Source organism: Schistocerca gregaria, chromosome 10 (genome assembly GCF_023897955.1).
Source record: "Schistocerca gregaria isolate iqSchGreg1 chromosome 10, iqSchGreg1.2, whole genome shotgun sequence".
Lineage (NCBI taxonomy): Eukaryota > Metazoa > Arthropoda > Insecta > Orthoptera > Acrididae > Schistocerca > Schistocerca gregaria.
The window spans coordinates 12943018-12968065 of NC_064929.1; the positions used below are offsets into that span (position 1 = coordinate 12943018).

General features: G+C 47.7%; 2 non-coding genes across 2 annotated transcripts; both read right to left on the minus strand.

The window, feature by feature from the left end:
• Positions 1 to 2244: 2244 nt before the first annotated feature.
• Positions 2245 to 2316, minus strand: Trnat-agu (transfer RNA threonine (anticodon AGU)). Its single transcript has one exon. It is a non-coding gene; the product is annotated as a tRNA-Thr (tRNA).
• A 4969-nt stretch (positions 2317 to 7285) lies between these two features.
• Positions 7286 to 7358, minus strand: Trnak-cuu (transfer RNA lysine (anticodon CUU)). The gene has a single exon. It is a non-coding gene; the product is annotated as a tRNA-Lys (tRNA).
• Positions 7359 to 25048: the final 17690 nt, after the last annotated feature.

Sequence of the window (25048 nt, forward strand, 5' to 3'; positions counted from 1 at the left end):
GAAAAGCAAACCACGTCGAAAATGCATTGTGGAAGCAATTTAAAAACATCTATGGACAGTCACTGTAAAGGCAGAGTTAAAAATATTCTCCGTTTGAAAATGGATCAGTCGCGAGTTCTTTTTGCACAGTAGTTTCTGTCGAGGCGTTACCTTTCTCATTAACATCGTCGTCCTTGGGGACCGAAGTTATGGCTGTCACCGTTTCTGAAGTATCCATACTGTCTACTTCGACATTGGATTCTGTATCGTCTGCCCAACTAGTTGGCTGTGGGCGTGTCGAGGTGGTTATTGACGCTTCAACAGGATAGAGGTCGATCATGTTGCCGGTGGAGACGCAGTCGTTTGCAACGCTGATGCCCGTTCTTCTGTGACTACGATAGACGTCGATATTTCTACTGGTTTAGGTTGACTCTGATCAGGCGTTTCAGCAGTCTCTATTCGTCTCACAGTCGCAGGCAGTTCAGTGGTTTCACTAACTTCTGGGACCGTGGGTGTAGCCGAAAGCCCACGCGCCACGGCCACATACGTTACAGACAGTGTTGTCATTGAGGGGGGCGTGGCAGCCCCGCCGATAGGCAGCTGCGCCACTCGCCTCTGCATGCATTCGGCTTGCACGTGACCTGTCGAGTTGCATGCTGCACATGTTCGAGGCTGGTCATCGTACATTACTATCGCACGATACCCGCAAACGTGAACATAAGACGGGATGTGCTTCTGCAGCTCGATTCTTAATTGCCGCACCCCGTTAAGAACTGGGAATTTATGTGCACTAGACCAGCGTTCCCCAATATTGCTTATGATTTTACCGTAAGGACAAAGCACTGCGTTCATCTGTTCACTGGTTATTTCAAATGGAAGTTCAAAAATTCGAACAGTCCGTATTCCTAGGCCGGCATGCGAAACAACAACTTCTCCCACATTTCCATCGCTATGTTTAAACGTTAGGATACCACCACAAGATGCAACAATTTTCTCGCACATGTCGGATCTCGCTAATTTAACGAAAACGGTGCTACTGACAATCGAAAGATGTCCTGGCGACTGACAGAGACGTAGGCAAAGTTTAAAGTTGCTATTTCCATTACATCACGTTAATCAGAAAAACGGTAATTTACATCTGCAGCGGAACAAAATTTCGCTCCGCCCAGCCTGGGGCTCGACCCAACGACCCTGGTATTAAGAGTCTCATGCTGTACCGACTGAGCTAGCCGGCTGCCTCGGTGTATACCTGCTGGGTAGCACGTCACATAGTACTCGTTTGGGTGGTCCCATACAGAATCTCTCCATCCTGCCTAATGTTTTCCTAACGCCACACTCGTCAAGTACTTCACTTTTATTTCATAATCATTTCTGAGAGGTAAAGGAATTGCATGACAGCCTGCAGAGCTAGTGGCGTCAAAATTAACACACATACTTGATGTGACTCAAAAGCCGAACGACTTACTTTCCGACGTTGTTTTAGATGTGCAAGTGCCAGTGAAAACTCGCGGTGACGGCACTCTGCCGACCATTTCACTAGTTAACACCGGTCTTGTTGTGTGTGTTTCAAGCTCAAGAGCATCTCCAAGCAGAAAATGGTCAAAGCAACATTCAGACGGTTACGTACTGCTCAGTTGCTACATTAAAACGGTATGTTTCTTTTTCATAACTGGAAAAACACGAGCGTGACAGCATTCGAACCTGTAATCTTCAGATCCGAAGTCCGACGCCGTATCCATTAGGCCACACGGTCACTGACGACCAAGTATAACTTGTATACGACTCATCTCGAAACGCTCACACCCCTGATGATTTGTGTTTTCGTTCTACACAGCCGCTGCCCCTTGCTCTTTCCCACCCATTCGTTACATTCAACCTCTTACGAGACCGACCAAATATAGACTGGGAAACAAGACCACACACTTTGTGCATTCGGAATCGAAGGCAGGGCGTCCCTAGCCGCATTTGCTACGATGGCCATTTGCCACTTCTGCAGAAGCGGCGGCGGCGACGACGACGACGACGACGACGACGACGACGACCGCGAGAGGCTCTGACATATGTGAGAAATACATCTATAAAATGTAATTCAGACTCCCTCGTCTTACCTTATGCTGCACCGCTTTCGCAAATGCTTTATCTGCGCCTTTCGCCTTAATCACATCTGAGAGTAATTCTTAATAAAACGCCTGTCGCTAATTGTTCGTCATCACAGATACTGTTTGCTATAGGGCTACGACGCGCAACTGATTTCCAAAATTCGTCTTCCTCCTGTGAGGATGGAACCCACGACCCCTGGTTTACTAGACCAGTGCTCTACCACTGAGCTAAAGAGGCGCGGCCTAGCGATACCCTTGCTTACTTCGTCCTTATGGTCGTCTGCATCATCAGACTTCAGCTGACAACACTTCATATTACCGGCTAATATTTGCAGCTATGGCGACCCATTACTGCTTGGCTACACATCTGACACGTAACCGATGTGCTCTCCAAACAACAACACTTGTTTTTCTTGTTCGCCCTAAAGGTCAACGTAAACTTCAGTCCAGGTGTAGAGGAGAATTTTACATAAAGGCGGCAAAACCAGCTACAGTATAAAAGAAATCGGCTCACACAGGCGACCTTAGCCAACACCCTCCCTTTCAAATGTCAGGCTAAGCATATCTGCAAAATCATTACGGAGTCCTGGCAAGCGCAATCGGTTCCAGTAAGCAGTAAGGATGTACTGCCGAAATGTTAGGTGTTCATCCTCTTCATGACAACTATTGACAAAATGTACGAAGTGTCCAAGCAACCACATAACGGTATTGAGCTTCGTTCGTGGATAAAAGGAAGAATCGGGCCGTACGATGATGTCAATGGTATAAGCGGTTTCAGCAGTCCTAGTGACAAAAGCCAGTTGTTTCCTGAGCCAAAGCCAATTAGCAAGGTGCCCACTGCAGGTGAATCGATGCTCAAGTGTGTCCAGGAGACCACACCGAGTGCAGTTGTCCGTGTCGGAAAGACCAATACGGTGCAGTCGTACGTTGGTGGGGACCAAACCATTAACTACCCTATACTACGTGGACGCCACAGCCATAGAGTGGATCGGCAGACTAACATTGTTCCAGAAGTTCCTCCAGGACACTGATGGAGACGCCAGTTCGATTGGATTGGGACCAGCCAGCCCCTCCCAACGGGCAATCAAGCTCTTGGTCATTGGCACCGGTCGTCGCAAGAAGACGTCACCGAGGTAACTAACCGCAATATAAAATTCCCGGACGTGTTTCAACTTAAAATTGAGGCGACCGACGTCGACAGGTGGAGCAAGGCTCTTCGGAAGCAGAACAGTAAAAAGTCTGGATGTAATTGCAGTCACTTCTTGCGTAACAATTAGAGTCGTACGGCGGACGTACAAGGCAGATGCCTTGCGAGTAATGTCAGTGAGGCCCAAGCCTCCGGAGATACGCGGTTTCGTCATAACCTCGTAACGCAACTTCAATAGATGACCCTTCCATATAAACCTGCTAGATAATTGGCGCAACCTTTACGCCACCATAATGGGAAGTGGGAACAGCTGAGCAACATAATAGGCTTTACATAACACGTACGTGTCTAAAATTCTGACTTTTTGCAAAATGGTAGCAGAGCGCTGCTCATGGACCATCAGAGCCCCCTGTATCTTCTCAGTGACAGATTTCAAATTAAGAGCCGCCATTTTTATAGGACACCGATCAATGGTAATCCCCAATGACGTATGGCGATCGACAAAAGTGGCCCAAGGGACACCAGCATCGCGAAAACCTCGAATATCAAGGAACTTACATTTACCCTGATTGAGACGCGCTCCAGAGACACAACAGTATGCATCAACTGCCCCTTTCAACAATGTGATATCATCACGTTGACGGAGGAGAACAACGACATCGTCCGCATACGCCTTAACAGTGAGCTTCCCACCAGAGAGGGTCATACCCTGAAGCTTGAAAGCAAGAGTCGGAAGAATAGAGACATAGAGAGCGGACTACCCTGAGGTACCCCTCACGGATAGCAATGGGCGGCGTCAGCTGCCCATTGACTGACACCCGAGCAGTTATTCCCCTCTACAAATTGCCAAGAACACCACATGATGAAGCGTTAAAACCTATTGTATCTAAAACACGATCTAAAAACACATGACTGACGTGATCAAAAGCCTTATAAAAATCGAGGAAAGCAAAGGCACAATGAACATTTGTAACCGCCGCAACCGAGACAACATCCCGATATTCGGCTACTGGGGTCAGAATAGATCTACCAGGGAATCAACAATGATGTGCACCAATCACACCCCGAAGCAGAGAAGACAATCGACTATTGAACGCTCTAGCAGCTGTCTTGTAATCAAAGTTCAGCAATGTGAGCGGACGAAGATTGGCAGCAGATAAACGACCAGTGGACTTCGGAATTAAAACAATTTTCCCTACTTTAAAATCGGCTGGCACATCCATCCCCCTGACAATCTCATTTAAAATCTGCGTGAGAGTGCCACCCAAAAGAGGCCAAAAACGGAGATAAAATTCTTTAGGCAGGCCGTCTGGACCCGGCGATTTACCGGACGGAGAGCGAGCAATAAAATCAAAAACATCATCTACCTGGAACTCCCGGAGAAAGTCGCCGTTCGCGTCAGGCGTGATCGTCGCAGGAAGATCCTCAAGGACATCATCAGAAAGTGACGCACCAGAATCATCGGCAGAATAGAGACTAGCGTAATACTGATGAAGAGCACGAGTCATTTCCTCCTGTGCAATAAGCTGTTGTCCATCATCCACCATAAGAGAAGAGATGAAGGAGCGACGACGTCGAGACTGATGCCGCAGCAGGTGGTACAAGGAAGTCAGTTCACCTTCAACAAGAGAGTGAGGTTTCGACTTTACTCGCAGACCATCCAACTGTCGTCGTTTGAGGGTCAAGAGCTTTGCTTTAATACGACGAACATCATGGATCCGCAGAGGAGAAGGACCCGCCGCGTCATACAGTTCACGCAGGACAGAGTAGTAAAATTCATACGTGTTCTTAAAAGCACGCGCCCTTGCGGCACAGTAAAAAATCAAAGACTGACGAATCTTGGGCTTGGCAAACGCAGTCCACCAAACGAGCAAGGAGGGGTAACGCGGGACAGAGCGAAGACATCGCTCCGACACGGCACTTACAACTTCATCAATGGCACTGTCGGCAAGGTGGGAAACATTTAACATCCACTGGGAACGATAAAGTTTTGCAGGTTGGTGACTAAGATTTACAGTTGCAGTAAAAGCACAATGGTCAGAAAAACTAGTAGGAATAACATCGACAGAAAGAATGTTATCACATAAAAAATCAGAGAAGTAGAATCTGTCGAGTCTACTGCATGAGGACGCGGTAAAATACGTAAATTTCACCAGGGTTGGATATTTGTGTTCCCAAACATCACGCAGGTGCATCGTACGAACCAAGTCATGTAAATCTCGGCAATAATTAAAATTGGGGGACTGGTCTTCAGGGCGTAAAACACACTTAAAATCGCCTCCAAGCAGGAGACTCCGAGGACTCTTGCGCAAAGATAAATAAGCTCTTCCTTATAAAAGCGCTATCGAGCCACAGTGCGACCCGAACCAGAGGGGGCATACAAAACAACTAGGCAGATATCAAAAAGACGACAACCAATCCCACGGCCAGAGTCAAAGAATTCAATGTCAGTAACAGGAATACCTTCTCGAAAGAAAAGAGCAGTTCCTGTTGAATTTTCCGGTGCGACATTAAAAACAGTTTGAAATCCAGGTAGAGAGAGATCAGAAAACAATACTTCCTGCAAAAATACTAAGTCCGCACAGGAGTCGTAAAGAAACTGCCGCAAAGAGGCAATGCGAACGTCGGACTCAATACGGTTAACATTTTAGGTAAGAAAGGTATATGCTTGAACCATGGAGAGAAAAGCGAGAGAAGAAACCACCTACACCGACGCATCAACATCGCAGTCCATAGCAGGGGAGACGGAGGCATCCGAGGGAGGGGGACTGCTACCCCCTTCCGCGGATCCCTTACGTTTCGGTCTTTTACGAACAGCATTGACGTTCGGCTGAACGCGCAACTTGCGTCGGCTGACGGGCAAGGAAGCGGCAGCCGCCGGTGACATAGGAGGGTCAAGTTCTGTATCCGACACCACCCGCGCCGGTCCACAGTCAGGGTCCGGCGTCGCGGGGGAAACATCCGACGAAACGGACTGGTCTACACCAATACTAGCTTCCGGCAAACATGGCCTACACGGAGGAGAAACGTGAGCAGGAAGCTCCGAAGCTGCTAAGTTGTAAGGAAGCGGAGCAGCTCCGCTGGCAGAGGTGTGGGGCAGCGAAGCAGGAAGTTGTTGCGACTCAACTTGTTGTGACAACGAAGTCGGTTCGGAAGGCGGCGCCAACAGGCCCGACCGACGAGCCGACTCGAGAGAAGCCGCGTCGGAAGCCGGAGGGGCGTCAGCAGCCGCTACCGGAACAGCTACTTCAGGGGAACAGGGAGCATCTACACTACCAAATTTGGAAATAATTTTATCAACCTGAAGGGGGTCCATAAATTTAACAAAGAAAACATAGAGTTCTGTACCAAAATAAGCAGTGTGCACCTGATCAGAATGAATGCCAAAGGTATCTACTAACCAATCATGAATCTCAATGGAACTAGGTTGCATATGGCGGGTGGCCTCGTCAAAAGCAAAACTAACTGTAGCCTGACGAGGAATAACCTGAGACGACATTTTCAAAAACTACGCGGTCTAAACCGCTACACACAAAAACACTGAAATACACACAGAAAGTAACACAAGGAACGAAAAAACGACGGAGAAAAACTCACAAAAGGTACAAAACTACGCGTAAACAAACGATATCCCACTATACGTAACGCTACGGCGGAGCGGAAGACTAGGCACGTCCAAACTGCACGGCGTCTGAAGCGGAACTGTCACTGAGCTAAAGAGGAGCGGCCTAGCGGTACTCTTGCGTACTTCGTCCTTACGGTCGTCTGGATCATCAGACTTCAGCTGACAACACTTCATATTACCGACTAATATTTGCAGCTATGGCGACCCATTACTGCTGGGCTACAAATCTGACACGTAACCGATGTGCTCTCATAACAACAACACTTGCATTTCAGAAAATGTCTTTCACACATGTCTACAAAATCATCTTCACCTTCAAATACAGTTTCCTGGCGACTGACAGAGACGTAGGCTAAGTTTAAAGTTGCTATTTCCATTACATCACGTTAATCAGAAAAACGGTAATTTACATCTGCAGCGGAACAAAATTCCGTTTGTCCCAGCGTGGGGCTCGAACCCACGACCCTGAGAATAAGAGTCTCATGCTCTACCGACTGAGCTAGCCGGCTGCCTCGGTGAATACTTGCCGATTAGCACGTCACACAGTACTCGTTTGGGTTAGGTGGTCCCATACAGAATCTCTCCGTGCAGCCTAATGTTTTCCTAACGTCACACTCGTCACGTACTTCACTTTTATTTCATAGTCATTTCTGAGAGGTAAAGGAATTGCATGACAACATGCAGAGCTAGTGGCGTCAAAATTAACACACATACTTGTTGTGTCTCAAAAGCCGAACGAGTTACTTTCCGACGTTGTTTTAGATGTGCAAGTGCCAGTCAAAACTCGCGGTGACGGCACTCTGCCGACCATTTCGCTAGTTAACACCGATCTTGTTGTGTGTGTTTCAAGCTCAAGAGCCTCTCCAAGCAGAAAATGGTCAACAGCAACATTCAGACGGTTTCGTACTGCTCAATTGCTACATTAAAACGGTATGTTTCTTTTTCAGAACTGGAAAAACACGAGCCACACGGTCACTGACGACCAAGTGCAACTTGTATACGACTCATCTCGAAACGCTCACACCCCTGATGATTTGTGTTTTCTTTCTACACAGCCGCTGTTCCTTGCTCTTTCCCACCCATTCGTTACATTCAACCTCTTACGTGACCGACCAAATATAAACTGGGAAACAAGACCACACACTTTGTGCATTCGGAATCGAAGGCAGGGCGTCCCTCACCGCATTTGCTACGATGGCCATTTGCTACTTCTGCAGAAGCGGCGGCGACGACGACGACGACGACGACCGCGACAGGCTCTGACATATGTGAGAAATACATCTATAAAAATCTAATTCAGACAGCCTCGTCCCACCTTATGCTGTACCGCTTTGGCAAAGGCTTTATCTGCGCCATTCGCCTTAATCACATCTGAGAATAATTCTTAATAAAAGGCCTGTCGCTAATTGTTCGTCATCATGGAACAAAGTTTTTACTTAGAACGTAGTGGTTTTTCCCTTATTTTATTTTATGTTTTTTTAGTTTTTTTTATTATTTGCCCTGTTTGGTTCTTGAATGTTGTAATTTGTTTGTACCTTTTTCTGTTGTGTGTTTTTTTTTCGTACATAATACCGTGTAGAAGCCGTAGTCATTTCTCAGAGATTAATAAAATAGTTCACTCAGTCCACTGTTTGCATGTTACTTCCTTATAGTTTCTATCGTGTTGTTCGTTTTTATCCTATTCCTGTCCTCTCGAAGAATATATTCAACATGTTGCCGTAGTGTTTTTTATGGTCACTGTATTTTTTTGATTCCCAATAAGCGGATTCCATATAGACGATGAAATCAAGTGAATTGTCAGATCCATTCCTTCCAATTACATAATGTGTGTAGTGACCCATGAGCCACATGACAGCGTTATTTTTGCTTTCTGGAAAAAATGTCACTTCAGGCTGTAATAGCATTTGTGGTGTATAATGGCGGCCATCACTTCTGGTGAGGAGTGCAATCTTCTGTCTTATCCATGTCCAATTGTGAAATTGTCCTCCGCACGTGAATCTGTGGTGAAGTGTGTACACGAATCCACACTTAGTGCAGTGATTTGTAGCACACGGTCCTATCTGATGAAGTTTTGCATTGGTTGGTACAGTGTCGCTGACTACCTTGTACCAAGTGGAAGCCACGTTTGTTGAATGGATTTTGAGGCTAAGGTTTTTCCATACAGTACGCCATATGACGTTCGGATATTTGATTTCTATGGTATTTTGTGTATCCGATTTGTGCCATGTATTTAGAATCTCCTTTGTAGTTATACTTGACTTGTACATTATGCGTGCCTCTAAGTAGCCGACCTCAATATAAAATTTCTTGATATGCGTTAGTGTGTTGTTTAGTTTGCCCACATTGACCGGGGGTTGCAGGGAACCTGGCTGGACAATTGTGGATAGTCGGGAGGTGATGTTATTTCTGTCCTTATTAAGCTTAAACAGGGTTCTTTTGATGTACAGTGCAGTTGCCTTTGTAACCAAATTAGTTAGCCCTAACCCGCCCATCAGTCTTGCTTTGGTCACACTGTCCAGTCGAACTTTAAATATGTTGCCTTTCCACAAGTAGCTATTTGCAAGACGCATTACCTTTTTCACCTGTAACGTCGGTGCTGGGAATATTTGTGCTACAAAACAGGCTTTAGAAAACACGTAGGTGTTAATTATTTGAACATTTTGCAATAAATTCGCGGATCGCCAACGAAGTTCTCTTAACGCACCCTGTATTTTGTTCGCCGTGTCCCGCCAATTTACTGCAGCCATCTTCATTGGACAATTGGTCATAGTAATGCCTAGTGTTTTGTGGGAATCAACTAGTGACGCCCATTGGCTGCGTACCCTGTCAAACCCTCTTAGGTTTAAGATTGTACTCTTATGGGTGTTCACTTTTGCACCAGAGGCGCGACTATATTGACGTATCGTCTCTTCCAGAATTGTAATTTCTCCTCCGTTTCGAAGGACGACGCCCACGTCATCGGCATATGCTTTTGCTGTAAACGTGACTCCGGAGATTGTGACACCACTTAATTTGTCGCTGAGTTGCCGTAGCAAAGGTTCAAGTGCAAGAACATACAAAAGCATTGGTAACGGGCTCCCTTGTGGAACTCCCCTCTCTATATGAATAGTTTTCGTCGGCTGTCCGTTGACGTAAGCCTTGGCAGTTATTCCGGTCATCATCTGATGGATTACTCTAACTGCTCGATCGTCAAAAGCCAGATGTTTTAATATGAGGTCCACGTATCGGTGGCTGACATGGTCAAATGCCTTGCAGAAATCGACGAAGTATATTGCACACCTGATGTCAGTGACTGCCACGATAGAAATGATGTCTCTGTATTCGGAGATGACCGACATGATCGTCCGGCCCGGGAAGCAGGCTTGATGGCCTTTTATTACTGTTCTGAGAAGTGGTGTGAGTTTCTCCTTAAGTGCTCGTGCAATGGTCTCGTAATCATAGTTCATCAACATTAAGGGGCGAAACTTATCAATGTTCTTTTGTCCTTTACTTTTCGGAATCAAGACTAGTTTACCTTCCTTAAGTTCAGTTGGTAATTCTCCTCCTTGTAAGGTTTCGTTTATTATATCCGTGAATGTTGACCCAATAATATGCCAAAACTTGTGATAAAATTCTTTTGGTAATCCATCTGGACCCGCCGATTTGTTGGAAGGTGACGTCTTTACCAGATGTAATATTTCGTCCTCAGCAAAGGCAGCAAGCAGACAGTGATCCGTTCCGTTAATAAGTGTAAAGTTTCAGGACGTGCAGTCTCGGCAGTCTGGTCTTTAGAGTAGAGGTGAGCGAAATGCTGATGTATGGCGCGCACCATGTCATGTTGGTCGGTAATTACAGTCCCGTCGTCGAGTTTGAGGTGTTCAATAAAACTGCGTCGCCTATGAAGTTGGTGTTTGATCAGGTGAAACATTGAAGTAGTTTCTTCTTGTAGTAGAGACTTCGTCTTTGATTTAAGTTTTAATCCCTCCAACTGCCGGCGTGTGATGCTTAGAAGCTTCGCTTTCATTTTTCGAATTTGCTCTAGGTGAGTAGCAGCTACATTATGTTTGTCATGTAGTTCTCGCAATACCGTATAATAAAATTCGATTGTCTTTTTGGTATCTCTAGTTTTTTGAAAACTGTATGATTTTAAGGATTGCCGAAGTTTAGGTTTGGCAAACTTGACCCACCATTCGATTTTAGATCCGTATTTATGCACTGATTTCAAACATGCCGTCCATGTGGCTTTGATACAGTCTTCCAGTTCGTCATCTTTGAGATGGGCAATGTTGAGCATCCACTGACTGCGGTAAAATTTAGTAGGTTGTCTTGCTAAATTGATAGTCATAGAAAACCCACAGTGATCCGAGCAGTACGTCGGGATTACTTCCACATCCAACACGTTATGAATTAGATTCTCCGACACATACTGCCTATCGGTCCGACTGCATGATGTCGAAGTGAAATGCGTGAACTTGACTAGCGTAGGGAATTTGATTTCCCAAGCATCTTTGTACTTCATGTTTTTAATTAAGTCATGCAGCTCCTTGCTGTAATTAAAGTGCGGCACCTGATCTTCCCTGTTAACTACACAATTGAAGTCGCCACCAATTATTACAGACGCAGGATTTTTCCTCAGCAAGTAGATAATGTCATCCTTGAAAATATTAGCTCTCGCCGCTTTGTTGGTGTTACCGGACGGTGCATAAACATTTACAACGGTGACATAAAATATTTTACAACTAAGGCCTCTTCCTGTAACCAGTTTGTCCAACAACATTACCGGAAACCTTCACGAGTTAAAATTGCGGTTCCTGTGTTTGCGTCCGGTAGGACATTATAAAATATTTGAAAACCGGGTACGGTGAAATCAGTGAATAACACTTCTTGCAACAACACAACATCGGCCTCTCATTCATAGATAAATTGTTTTAACACAACTTTTTTCAAATCTGACGTTATCCTGTTAACGTTAATAGTTAATATTTTATAAGCTTGAATCATCCGAGAAGGTTAATTGTCATGTAGGGGTGGCAAAGTGGAGGGGGTACACAAAATTCGAGATGTACACTTCACCCAATGTGCACAATGTATTTGAGGGGAAGAAAAGTCAGCCTGAAGTCCGCCGCTTTTTCACTAAATGGCTGCACCTGTGCCCGTGTCTTTCGTTACATTTGCTATCTCATGAAAAGCAGGAACGGTGAGACCTAATATAGACACTTCCTGTAGAAGTACAACATCGGCTGCAGACCCGTTGATAAACTGTCGCTACAAACCTGTCTTCAAACTGTCGTGAACTTGTTAATATTAAGAGAAAGAAATTTATATGCCTGGGTCGTGCCCATCGGAGGAGGGAGAAAGCTGCATTGCATTAGTGGCCCAGTCCATCGCACTGTCAGACTGCGAAGTGACAGTGCCAGGTTCGCGTCCTGATTCCGCGGCACCTCTAATCGGAGTCTTCCTTCGGGCCGCGGAGACATTTGGTTTGGGTCTAGTTTTCCGTCGTCCACTAGCCGGGAGTTCCATGGCAGAAGGCGGGGTGGGCGGATCATGACTGAAATCGGTAGCCGGAGTGCCGGCTTCCTCCACTGGAGCTAACTCGTGCGAAGACGCGGCGGCGGAAGGCAATGTGTGTTTGTTTGTATCCACACTGTCTGTTGGTAAACAGCCGTCCGGCGTCAAGGTTGGTTGAGTTCATGAAGGGGCAGGTTGGTGTTGACAACGGGCTCCAGACCAACTTCTTCGTCGTGTGTCTGTAGAGCCGACATCGGACGGTCGTCCTCTTGTTGTGCGTCCAAGTCGTGTTGTGGCGGGCCGGCCGGCGGCGTCACAACAGTCAGCTGTAAACACTGGCCGGCACTGTTGTTTACCGACGCCGCAGTGGAAGCAGCGGCGTCGGAGCCCTCATCTATGCTGTCCACGGCAACGTTTTCCTGGGAGGGAGGGTTTGCGTCCGTGACCGAGATCGGGTCGTTGACCGACAACTCTTCATCAGTTCCACTATCGTCACAGGTACGGCGTCGTTTGTTACCGACTGATAACGTTGTGCCGACAGCAAGTGGAAGCTTCTCGCTCTTCTGCGCTAATGGCGGGAAGGACTCGTTGCTAAGATCAGGTTCAACGGCCTCTGACGTACCGGGTGGCAAAGGTGCCTCCTCCAAATTCTGACGTTGGGTCATAATATCAGCTATTGTCAACCTCTGGCGTTTTTGTAAGGTGTTTTTAACGACGAAAATACGCCGAGGACAATCACTGCGTAGAAGCCCGCTCTCGTTACAAATATAACAAGTTTCTACTTGCCCACTATAAACGACATGTGCTTTATAGCCACAGACCACGATATTCGAGGGAATATTAACTTTAATGCTCATATCAACAGAACGAACCCCACTGTAGCATTGCAATTTGTGTTGGCTAGACCATTTTCCCATTCTGATTTGCCGAATATCACCGTATTTAGCAAGAACATCTTTCAATAGGTAATGTTCAACTTCTGGTGGCAAATTGAATACTCGAACCTGTTTATATTCTACATCGGCATTGGTGATTAACACGGTACTCACCGATTGGTCGCGATGATGGAATTCCGCCTTTCCTCCAGTTTTCTGCAATATCTTCTCCAGTTGTAACGGAGTGAGAAACTTGACAAAGAAACAGTAATCCGCTATATCATAGTACGCTGTGTGAACCTGGTCAGAAGTTATCCCAATTACATCGACAATCCAATCATGAATGTCCAGAGAGCTTGGTTGCACACGACGTGATGCCTTGTCAAACTCAAAACATAATGTATTCTTACGGGGAACCGATTTAGCCATAACTGTAACGATAAGCGGCCGAAACCACTAGTAAGAGAAAAAAAAGAATAAGAGTACACAAAAACGCAAAATGACACGAGAATAAAAAACACAATCACAGTCACAAGAAACGATGTAAATACGGCTTGCGGCGCTACGACGGCACGGAAGTGAAGGCACGTCCGAACGCTGTCGCGTCTCAAGCGGAACTGTGATCCATTAGGACACACGGTCACTGAAGACCAAGTGCAACTTGTATACGATTCATCTCGAAACGCTCACACCCCTGATGATTTGTGTTTTCGTTCTACACAGCCGCTGCCCCTTGCTCTTTCCCACCCATTCGTTACATTCAACCTCTTACGTGACCGACCAAATATAGACTGGGATACAAGACCACACACTTTGTGCATTCGGAATCGAAGGCAGGGCGTCCCTCGCCGCATTTGCTACGATGGCCATTTGCTACTTCTGCAGAAGAGGCGACGACGACCGCGAGATGCTCTGAGATATGTGAGAAATACATCTATAAAATGTAATTCAGACTGCCTCGTCCCACCTTATTCTGTACCGCTTTGGCAAATGCTTTATCTGCGCCATTCGCCTTAATCACATCTGAGAGTAATTCTTAATAAAACGCCTGTCGCTAATTGTTCGTCATCACAGATACTGTTTGCAATACGGCCACGACGCGCAACTGATTTCCAAAATTCGTCTTCCTCCTGTGGGGATGGAACCTACGACACCTGGTTTACTAGACCAGTGCTCTACCACTGAGCTAAAGAGGCGCGGCCTAGCGATACCCTTGCTTACTTCGTCCTTATGGTCGTCTGCATCATCAGACTTCAGCTGACAACACTTCATATTACCGGCTAATATTTGCAGCTATGGCGACCCATTACTGCTTGGCTACACATCTGACACGTAACCGATGTGCTCTCCAAACAACAACACTTGCATTTCAGAACATGTCTTTCACTCATGTCTACAAAATCACCTTCACCTTCAAATACAGTTTCCTTGCGACTGACAGACGTAGGCAAAGTTTAAAGTTGCTATTTCCATTACATCACGTTAATCAGAAAAACGGTAATTTACATCTGCAGCGGAACAAAATTCCGTTTCGCCCAGCGTGGCGCTCGAACCCACGATCCTGGGATTAAGAGTCTCATGCTCTACCGACTGAGCTAGACGGCTGCCTTGGTAAATACATGCCGGGTAGCACGTCACACAGTACTCGTTTGGGTTTCGTGGTCCCATACAGAATCTCTCCATGCTGCCTAATGTTTTCCTAACGTCACACTCGTCACGTACTTCACTTTTATTTCATAATCATTTCTGAGAGATAAAGGAATTGCATGACAACATGCAGAGCTAGTGGCGTCAAAATTAACACACATACTTGATGTGACTCAAAAGCCGAACGAGTTACTTTCCGACGTTGTTTTAGATGTGCAAGTGCCAGTCAAAACTCGCGGTGACGCCACTCTGCCGACCATTTCGCTAGTTAACACCGGTCTTGTTGTGTGTGTTTCAAGCTCAAGAGCATCTCCAAGCAAAAAATGGTCGACAGCAACATTCAGGCGGTTTCGTACTGCTCAATTGCTACATTAAAACGGTAAGTTTCTTTTTCAGAACTGGAAAAACACGAGCGTGACAGCATTCGAACCTGTAATTTTCAGATCCGAAGTCCGGTGCCTGATCCATTTTTTTTTATATAATTTTGCCTTTCGCGGGCAAGCGCTCTACCACCTTTTTTTTGTTTTTTTTTCTATAAAGTAATTTCCCTTAAAAAGCCCCTTAGGAAAATGGAACTAAGAAAACCCCCAAGTGCCACCGCCACTTTTCATCCTATAACAAAAAATCTGATCCACTTCAGGCGTTGGCTCCTGAGTAAACCCACCCCAGAGAGCTGCCTATATATCAGGGGAAATATGGGAAATCAAGGTTAGGGCTATCCTTTGCCACTTTTTTTTTTTTTTTTGTTACATGTGAATTCTAGTAACCAAGTGTTACAAGTAAGTGTTACAACAACAAAGGTGGCATAAAAGAGTAATCCAGAAATAAAAACATAAATCACTGATGTAATTCCAACTAAAATGTTCTTAATAATGTAACTGGTTCCACCTGGAGCCTCGTCATCGTTATCTGATATCTCCAATTGCGGCTTTGAAGGGCATCTGCAACGGAGGCATTCAGCTTCGCTAGTGCCTCAAGGAAAACAGCATCCTTGCAGCAGCTTGTCTCTTCCTTCGCTCATGGCTGACAAGGCAGAACGTTCAGCCGTTTGTGTGATGCGGCACAGAACATTAACCGCGGCTCGGCACTCCCCAGCTGAGTGGGGGGTTAACGAAAACGCTGCGTAAATAATTTGCGAAGAGCGTACGGTATTTCGGTGTGCGTTCGAGGGCATTGTGAGCATTTTGCAGGAACCACCAGTAATCAAGCTGCTCTTTCTCTCCGTCGCGAAAGATGTAGGCGACTGTAAGTCCTTTGAACCATGTAAGCGCATGATATTTTGCAGCCGGAAAGTAAGTTCCATCGGGACAGAGTTGGGTCTGAGGGTCAATCATATCAGGTGTGACCCGGAGGTAACAAGCCAATATCTTCTGTGTTAGTCGCCAAACTCCGGACGATGATGCGCAAGTAAAACGATGTTCATCAGTATCCAAAAGGTGACAATCCGGGCAATAAGGGGAGTCTGCCAATCCAATAGTGTGAAGTCGCTGTAGTGTGGCATATTTTTTGTTGGCGATCTGATACCACTTCGAACGCACCGTGGAGGACAGAAAGTTGTGGTGTATCGTTTTCCACACTCTTGGCCAGTGAACCGTAGGGTACTTGTTTTCCACCACGTTATGGGGAACAGCACGCAGAAGGTTGGTGTAAAAATCTTTCGCCTTTGGTGGACGCGTGGCGGAGAAGTTCGAGCTGACATAGCTGTAATCAAGAATGAAGGTCGACACATGGGAGAGCTGTGGTGCAACGTGCGCAACCGACACCGGCGGGACGTTAGAGACTGGCATCAGAACCTGTAGTAAACGACCCGTGAGAGAGGTATATTGACTTTTCCATCGTTTCCTCATGTTGCTCATGTAAAGGCTAGCTGCTCTCGCCCTGACGTTGACCATCCCAGCCCTCCTTTGTGCACTGGGAGGGTAAGAGTGTCGTATCGTACTTTAAAGATATGACCTGCGGAAACGTAGTAACTGAAGGCCTATCTGCAGCGGTAGTGGGAGGACTTGTGCCACGTGATTGAGTTTTGATGCCACGTAGAGGTTCAGGTATTCAACACGTTGTAGCTGATTCAAGTCCGGAGCAGGTTCTGTCGCACCATTGCGCGTATGATCTGTAATAACCGTCGGTAGTTTGCTGCAGCTGTTTTACGTACATCTTTCTTGAACGTGATTCCCAAATATCGCAGATCAGAAACTGGTGGGAGGGGAGCGACGGCTTCCGGTCCGAGACCTCGCCCAATATCCAACGCCGCCGACTTGTTGATGTTCAGAAGACTGCCGGCGGCCTGTCCGTATCGCTCAATCCAGGTTAGTACGCTTTGAACTTCGTCATTGGAACGAACCAGCAGTAGCAGGTCGTCAGCGTATGTCCTATAGCGAAAGGTGACGTCCCGCAGCGTGATGCCAGATAGGCGGTGGTTAAGGCCCCCTAGGAGTGGCTCGAGTGCGATGGCATAAAGGTAGGTAGAAAGGGGTCAACCCTGTCGTAGAGACCTCTTAATGGGTACTGGTCCTACCGTCCTTCCATTGACCTGGACGTGTGAGCTGGATGCGGTCCAAAGACGCCGTAGGGTGTCAATGAGGCCCGGGGGGAATCCCATACAGTCCATCATTCGTAGGAGGAAGTTGTGGTGCACTCTATCAAAGGCGCGGTTGAAATCTACGGAGACGATCGCCGCTCTCAGACGGCACGCAGAAGCGATTGCTATTAAATCCCTGCAGTCACCGGTGGCCATGTGTATGTTGGCTTCTCCCCCCTGCGACGTCTGTTCAGGAGCGAGGATCATCGGCAAAGTCGTCTTAATACGGCTCGCCATAATCCTGGTTCAAATCTTGTAATCGGCGTTCAGCATTGTAAGCGGCCGATAGTCGTTAATCGATAGCCCTCTACCTGGCTTGTGGACCGGTATGAGAAGTCCTTCTACAAACGCTGGCGGCACAACACAGTCTGGAGACGTAAGTTCGCGGAACATTATAACCCAGCGAGGCATCATGATGTCACGGAAAGTCCGGTAGAATTCGATGGGCAATCCATCAGGTCCAGGAGACTTATTGGCCGCACCTTTGTCCACGGCGTCTTCGACTTCTTCGAGTGAGATTTCCTCTGTTAGTGCATTCACGGTAGCCTCGTCGATAGTACGTGTTACCTGCTGTAACACTTCAGTAGTGGCCTCGTCATCGACGATTCTTTCCTTGTAAAGATAACGAAAATGATCCTCCACCGCCTTTACTATGGTTGCTTGGGTCGTACATAAGCGACCGTCGTGTGTCCTGAGTTGTGTGATTAAGTGTTGGCGTTGTCGGCGCTTATCCGCCACAACGTGGTGCATAGTGGGTTCCTCCGCAAACGTTCGGTCGTGCCGTCGCGAGCGGACGACTGCACCTTCTAGTCGGCGCTTCGTCAATGATAGTATGTGAGCCTTGATTCTGCTTTGATCATGTTGTCTCTCCGGGGAAGGGGGTAAGGCGTCGAGGTCCCTGAGAGTCGCGTAGTAAAAATCGAGGGTCTGTCGATGCCACGCAGTCACGTCCTTGCCATATTGCATAAGTGTCCTACGTATTGCTGGTTTGGCACAGAGGAGCCACCACTCCAGGGTCGAGGCGTATCGAGGGTGGCGGCGTTCACAGTCAGTCCACGTTGCTGCAACTTGCCGACGGCAATCCAGGTCCTGGAGATGAGTTATGTTGAGCTTCCAAAAGCCATTGCTGCGCCAGACTTGTTGGGGGCGTATGTGTATAGTGCAGATATAGGCACTGTGATCAGAATAGGCTTGAGGCCATAGTTCGGCGTCCACCACACCTTGTGTGAGATCTTGTGACACATATATGCGGTCGAGTCGGCTGGCCGAATGACTGGTAAGATGAGTGTGGTCAGAGTGGTTACCGTGGACTTTTTCCCACGTGTCGCACAAGTTAAGTTCTTGGATCATCGCACCCAGTTCCGGACAAGGCGTGTAATGTGGGATTTGGTCCTTGGGGTGAAGTACGCAATTAAAATCGCCGGCGAAGACGCTGTGGTCGTATCGTCCTAGGAAAAGGGGAGCGACATCTGTGGAGTAGAATCTGGCGCGGTCGTGACGTCTTGTGGTACCCGACGGCGCGTAAACATTAATGAATCGGGTGTTGAGTGCCGTAAATGCTATTCCTCGAGCGGAGGGAAGAAACGTGACGTCGGTAACTTCAATACCTTCACGCACTAATATTGCCACTCCGGTATCTGCAGGGCTACCGGGCGTCACATGTGTGGTGTACCCGTAGAAGTGCGGGAGTGCCGTCGTTTTCGCTTCTTGTAGGAAAGCAAAGTCAACCCCCAAGGCTCGTATGGTTTCTTTCAAAAGTTGGATCTTGACAGGAGAACTGATCATGTTGATATTCATTGTCGCCAGGCGGTAAGCCTGGCAACGAGTTGTTTGGGCTAGGTTATCCATGGTGAAGGTGGAGAGAAGCGAACATCGGAAGTGATGTCACCCCCCGCCGAACGCGGTCCTCCTTGTGCTGCTTATGCTGCATGATCCGGCGGCGCCTCAGCTGGCCGCGGGTCGTGATCTTGTGTCTCAACGTCCTCGGCCCATGAAGCGGACGCGGATGTCTGTTCATGGTCCATAGCCTCAGAATGTTTGATAGTAAGGGACCGGGCGACTTCGCTACCTGCACTGGTACCTTCCCGCTGCTCACTGTTTCTGTCAATGGGCCGATGGTCGAAAGCTGCACGTTTTTCTGTCTGTTCTGCAAGGTTGGAGTCAGTGGAAACAGCTTCAGCTTCGCGGCTGGCTTCTTGAGTGGTCAGTCGTTCTTCCCCGGCCGAATGCGAACCGCTGTGTTCCGACACGGTCCGACGACGCCGCTTTCGGCGTTTCGGTGATCGCTGTTTCCGTACGTGGCCTTCATTGTCAGAAAACGGCACTGACTCATGCTCCGCCGGAACAAACGCTTCGGTCGGTACAATAAGGGAATCAATTGCCATCTTACTGGCGTCAATGTCTGTCGCGTTCGGTAGCTCCAGAGTCGTAGTGCTATTTTCCACCACTGGCCAGGTCGGCGGATCATCCAGGTCTTTGTCCGTGGAAAGTGATTCTTGTACCGCTGAAGCGGTCGGCCGTGTCTGTTGTGTGGAGAACGTCGTGAGCGCCGCCGCGTAAGTAACGGGTAGAATAGTCTTCGCCGCTGGTGGTGCAACGTCCTTCGGTGGGAGTTGTGTGATCCGACGCTGGAGGCACTCGGAACGAAGGTGACCTTCCTTACCGCATCCGGAGCACGTCTTCGGTTGGCCGTCATAAATAACTATGGCCCGGCATCCACCTATCTGTAGATAGGATGGCACGTGTCGTTGGAGATCTATGCGCACTTGGCGTACTCCATTGAGTACTGGATACGTCTTAAACTGGGTCCATTTTTCAGCCATGTGTTCGTGTACCGTGCCGTAGGGGCGGAGCGCCGCTACAACTTCTGCCGCCGGGAGTTCAAATGGAAGTTCGAAGATGCGTATAGTCCGCAGTCCCATTGCGGCATGTCCGACCTCGACGTTGCCAACATTTCCATCTGCGTGGCAGAAGCGGAGTTCTTGTTTCATCTCTCGAAGCACCTTGTCGCAAGTAGTTTCGTTGATGAGCTTTACATAGACCGTGCTACTGACGATCGAAAAGTGAATGCCGACAATGTCGGCAGCCGGGATCTTGGCTTCCTCTTTTAAAAAACGTTCGACTTCGAGCGCCTTTGGTCGGGTAAAGTCGTTCCGAAATGTGAATTTCAAGGTTGATCTTCTGTACTGGTTTGCCATGGTCTTGGAGCGCTACGGCGTCACGTTAGTGTCGGCCGAAGAAAGTAAACAAGGCGCGCGGGCCCTCTCTGCCAGCGGAGAGCACACACCGCACGTCCGCTTCGCTCGGCTGCGAGAGCCGCACTGATCCATTAGGCCACACGGACACTGACGACCAACTATAACTTGTATACGACTCATCTCGAAACGCTCACACCCCTGAGGAATTGTGTTTTCGTTCTACACAGCCGCTGTTCCTTGCTCTTTCCCACCCATTCGTTACATTCAACCTTTTACGAGACCGACAAAATATAGACTGGGAAACAAGACCACACACTCTGTGCATTCGGAATCGAAGGCAGGGCGTCCCTCGCCGCATTTGCTACGATGGTCATTTGCTACTTCTGCAGAAGACGCGGCGGGGACGTCGACGACGACAGCGAGAGGTTCTGAGATATGTCAGAAATACATCTATAAAATGTAATTCAGACTGCCTCGTCCGACCTTATGCTGTACCGCTTTGGCAAATGGTTTATCTGCGCCATTCGCCTTAATAACATCTGAGAGTAATTCTTAATAAAACGCCTGTCACTAATTGTTCGTCATCACAGATACTGTTTGCTATACGGCCACGACGCGAAACTGATTTCCAAAATTCATCTTCCTCCTCTGAGGATGGAACTTACGACCCCTGGTTTACTACACCAGTGCTCTGCCACTGAGCTAAAGAGGCGCGTCCTAGCGGTACTTTTGCGTACTTCGGCCTTACGGTCACCTGCATCATCAGACTTCAGCTGACAACACTTCATATTACCGGCTAATATTTGCAGCTATGGCGACCCATTACTGCTTGGCTACACATCTGACACGTAACCGATGTGCTCTCCAAACAACAACACTTGCATTTCAGAACATGTCTTTCACTCATGTCTACAAAATCACCTTCACCTTCAAATACAGTTTCCTTGCGACTGACAGACGTAGGCAAAGTTTAAAGTTGCTATTTCCATTACATCACGTTATTCAGAAAAACGGTAATTTACATCTGCAGCGGAACAAAATTCCGTTCCGCCCAGCGTGGAGCTCGAACCCACGATCCTGGAATTCTTTTTTTTGCGTTTTTTTCTTTTACCTTTCGCGCTCTACCATTTTTTTAAAATAAGAAAATTTATAAAAAAAACCTCTTGAACATGAAAATAAGAGACGACGTTTTCCATAAAATAACACAATACCCTCTGAAAATGGAAAACATAAGAGGTAGCTATGTTTCCACAAAGGCCTTCTATTTTTATTCTCTTTTTTTTATATAAACATAAAGGAGTATACAGTCTCACCATCAGCAGCAAACTCTTTTTTTATTATTTTTTTTATTTTTTAGTCTTTTTTTGTTTTTGTTTTGGGGGAGCACAGGAGAAAGAAAAACAAATAGGCTGCAGATAGAGAGCTATGTGTGAATGTGATAAACATGTGTAAGGAGAAAAAACTTAGAAGAGGAGGAGAAAAGAGAAGTGAAATAAAATAGGAATACTTTCCGCGCCATGCTCCACTTTGGCGCGAAATCAGAACAAAATGCATTCTATCATTGACCATTGAGGGGGAACGTGGGATCGTCCAGTCTTGGTTGGCAATGTTCGTTGAGATTCCAGCTTTGAGGCGGGTTGGTGAAAATACTCTGTAAATAGTTTGCGAAAGTGGCCCGATAGTGTCGATGTCGGCGAAGGGTGTGGTGACGTACTTGGAGGCGTGTCCAGAAGTCCACCGGATCGACGATGTCGTCCCGGAAGAGGTAGTTGACAGCCATGCCACTGATCCATGTGACGGCGTGCCACTTAGCCGGTGGAAAGTAGGTCGTGTCAGGATATATCATTATAGTAGGAGAAACATGATGTGGTGGTACTCGGAGGTAGAAAGCCACAATCTTCTGTACGAGGGTCCAGACAGCTGCTGCTGGCCCACACTCAAAACGATGTAAATCTGTATCTTCGACATTGCATTTGAGGCACAGGGGTGAGTCCACCAGTGCAATACGATGCAGTTTCTGTCTTGTAGTATACTTGCCGTTGACGAGAAGGTACCACATAGAGGTGGTGTCAGTGGTGTGATATGGTTGGTGGATCGTTTTCCAAACTGTAGGCCATGAAACCTGAGGTTGACGTGTTTCGGCGGGGCTGCGTGGTGGAGACTTTCGGAGAAGGCGGTAGATGTCGCGGGTGGTCGTCTTCCTGGTCCTGGGGAGCTCGGTGCATATGTAGCTGTACTCCAAACAGAAACGGCCGATATGTGACATCGGAGGTGGGATGTGCGCCAAAGACGTCGGTGGGCGTCTCGAAACAGGTGCGAGCTCGGTGGTCAACATTCCAGTAAAACTAGCATTTTGGCTTTTCCATAACCGGAGCATAGCATTGGTGTAAAGTGCCGTAGTCCTGGCTCTCACATTAACCAGGTCGAGGCCACCATCCCGCTTCGGTAAGGTGAGAGCTTCATACTGGACTTTGAATATGTGTCCAGAACAAATGAAATAGCCGAAAGCCGCCTGTAATCTGGCCGCCATTGTCGCAGTGATGGGCAGAATCTGCGCTATATGGGGTATCCGGGTTGCCAGATGGTTATTGACGAAGGCGACTCTCTGGCACATATTCAGCGGGCGTAGAATGTGATTTTGTATGTTGGCCCGGATGCGTTGCAGCAGCGCCCGATAATTGATCGCCGAGGTGCGGCGAATGTCTCGCGTGTACACCAACCCGAGACAGCGAAGAGTGTCCACCAGTTGAAATGGGACGACGCTGTCTGCGGGAAGGCCGCGGCCGATCTTCATGGCGCATGATTTTGCCACGTTCATAGCGCTCCCTGCCCCTTCACTGTAACGGGTAATCCACTGCATCGCAGCTTGTACGTCGGCCGCTGAACGTACGACGAGGGCCAAGTCGTCCGCGTAAGCTCGGCAGCGGAACATATGATCCCGGAGTTGAATACCTGTCAAACGTCGCCGTAATCCGCAAATGAGTGGTTCCATCGCAATGGCATAAAGCACCGTCGACAAGGGGCAACCCTGCCGTACTGAGCGTTCAATCCGTATAGGTTCTGTAAGTCTGCCGTTGACGAGAAGTCTGGACGTTGCTCCACGAAGGAGCCGCATAACCACTTGCGTGAACGTCGGGGGAATTGCCATTCGGTTCATCACTGCGTTCAGGAATGCATGATTGACGCGGTCAAACGCTTGTTTGAAGTCGATGGAGATTAAAGCGCCTGGCAGCCTCGAGTGTGTTGCCACAGCGATCACATCTCGATATTCACTGAGGGCTGTCTGTATATTACGATCGCCGCCTAAAGATGTTTGTTCGTGGGAAACAATGTCTCGTAAGACATGTTTGAGTCGCACTGCTAGAAGGCGTGTGAAAATCTTGAAGTCGGAATTGAGTAACGTGATCGGCCGATAACTGTCGAGTCGTGTTCCTCCTGCGGGTTTCGGGACTGGTACAAGTAAGCCTTCCATAACATTGGTGGCGGGTTCGCCGCGCCGGACAAAAGTTCCCAGTACATGTCCGTCCATCGTGACATCATCAAATCTTGGAAGGTTCTGTAAAATTCGAGAGGTAAACCATCCGGGCCGGGAGATCGATTCAGAGACCCTCTAGCCACAGCGCCTTGGACGTCGTCGTTGGTCACTTCAGAAGTCAGGAGGGTAGCCGCTGCTGCGTTTAGAGTACCAAGTGTCTCCTGGGTAACCTCAGCAATGGCTTCTGCACCGGCAGGTACCTCTTGATATAAAAGTCTATAGTGCGTTGTGAATGCATCCGCAATGGTAGCTTGCGAAGTCAGCCGGCGTCCATCAGGTAAGTCTAAAGTTGTCATTAAAGCCTGTCGGCGTCGACGAACATTTTGAATAATATGATGCGTAGAAGGTTCTTCACCGTTAATCATATCTTGGCTGCGTGCTCGTACAATAGCTCCCTCTAGACGACATCTGGTCAAGGTTAAAATCTTCGCCTTAATGCGTTGAGCTTCTTTTAGACGATCCGGGGATGGAGGTTGATCCATGAGTTCACGTAGAGCGCTATAGTAGAAATCAGTTGTATGGTGATTCCACCTGGCTTTGGCTCTGCCATAGTGTGTCAATGTGCGTCGGATGGCCGGTTTGGCGCACAGCAACCACCACTGCAGTGTGGTCTCGTAACGCGTAATTCGTTGAACACAGGTGTGCCACGTGCCGGTGACCTGTTGTCGACATTCAGGGTCCCGCAGTAGTGCTACTTTGAGTTTCCAAGGTCCTGCACTGCGCCATATAGATTGTCGACGTAGGTTCATGGTACAGATGTAGATGTCATGATCCGAGAAGGCAGACGGCCAACGTACCGCGTCGAGGAGAACTGATTTTAGAGCGTTAGAGATGTATATTCTGTCAAGTCGGCTGGCGGAGTGGCTCGTAATGTGT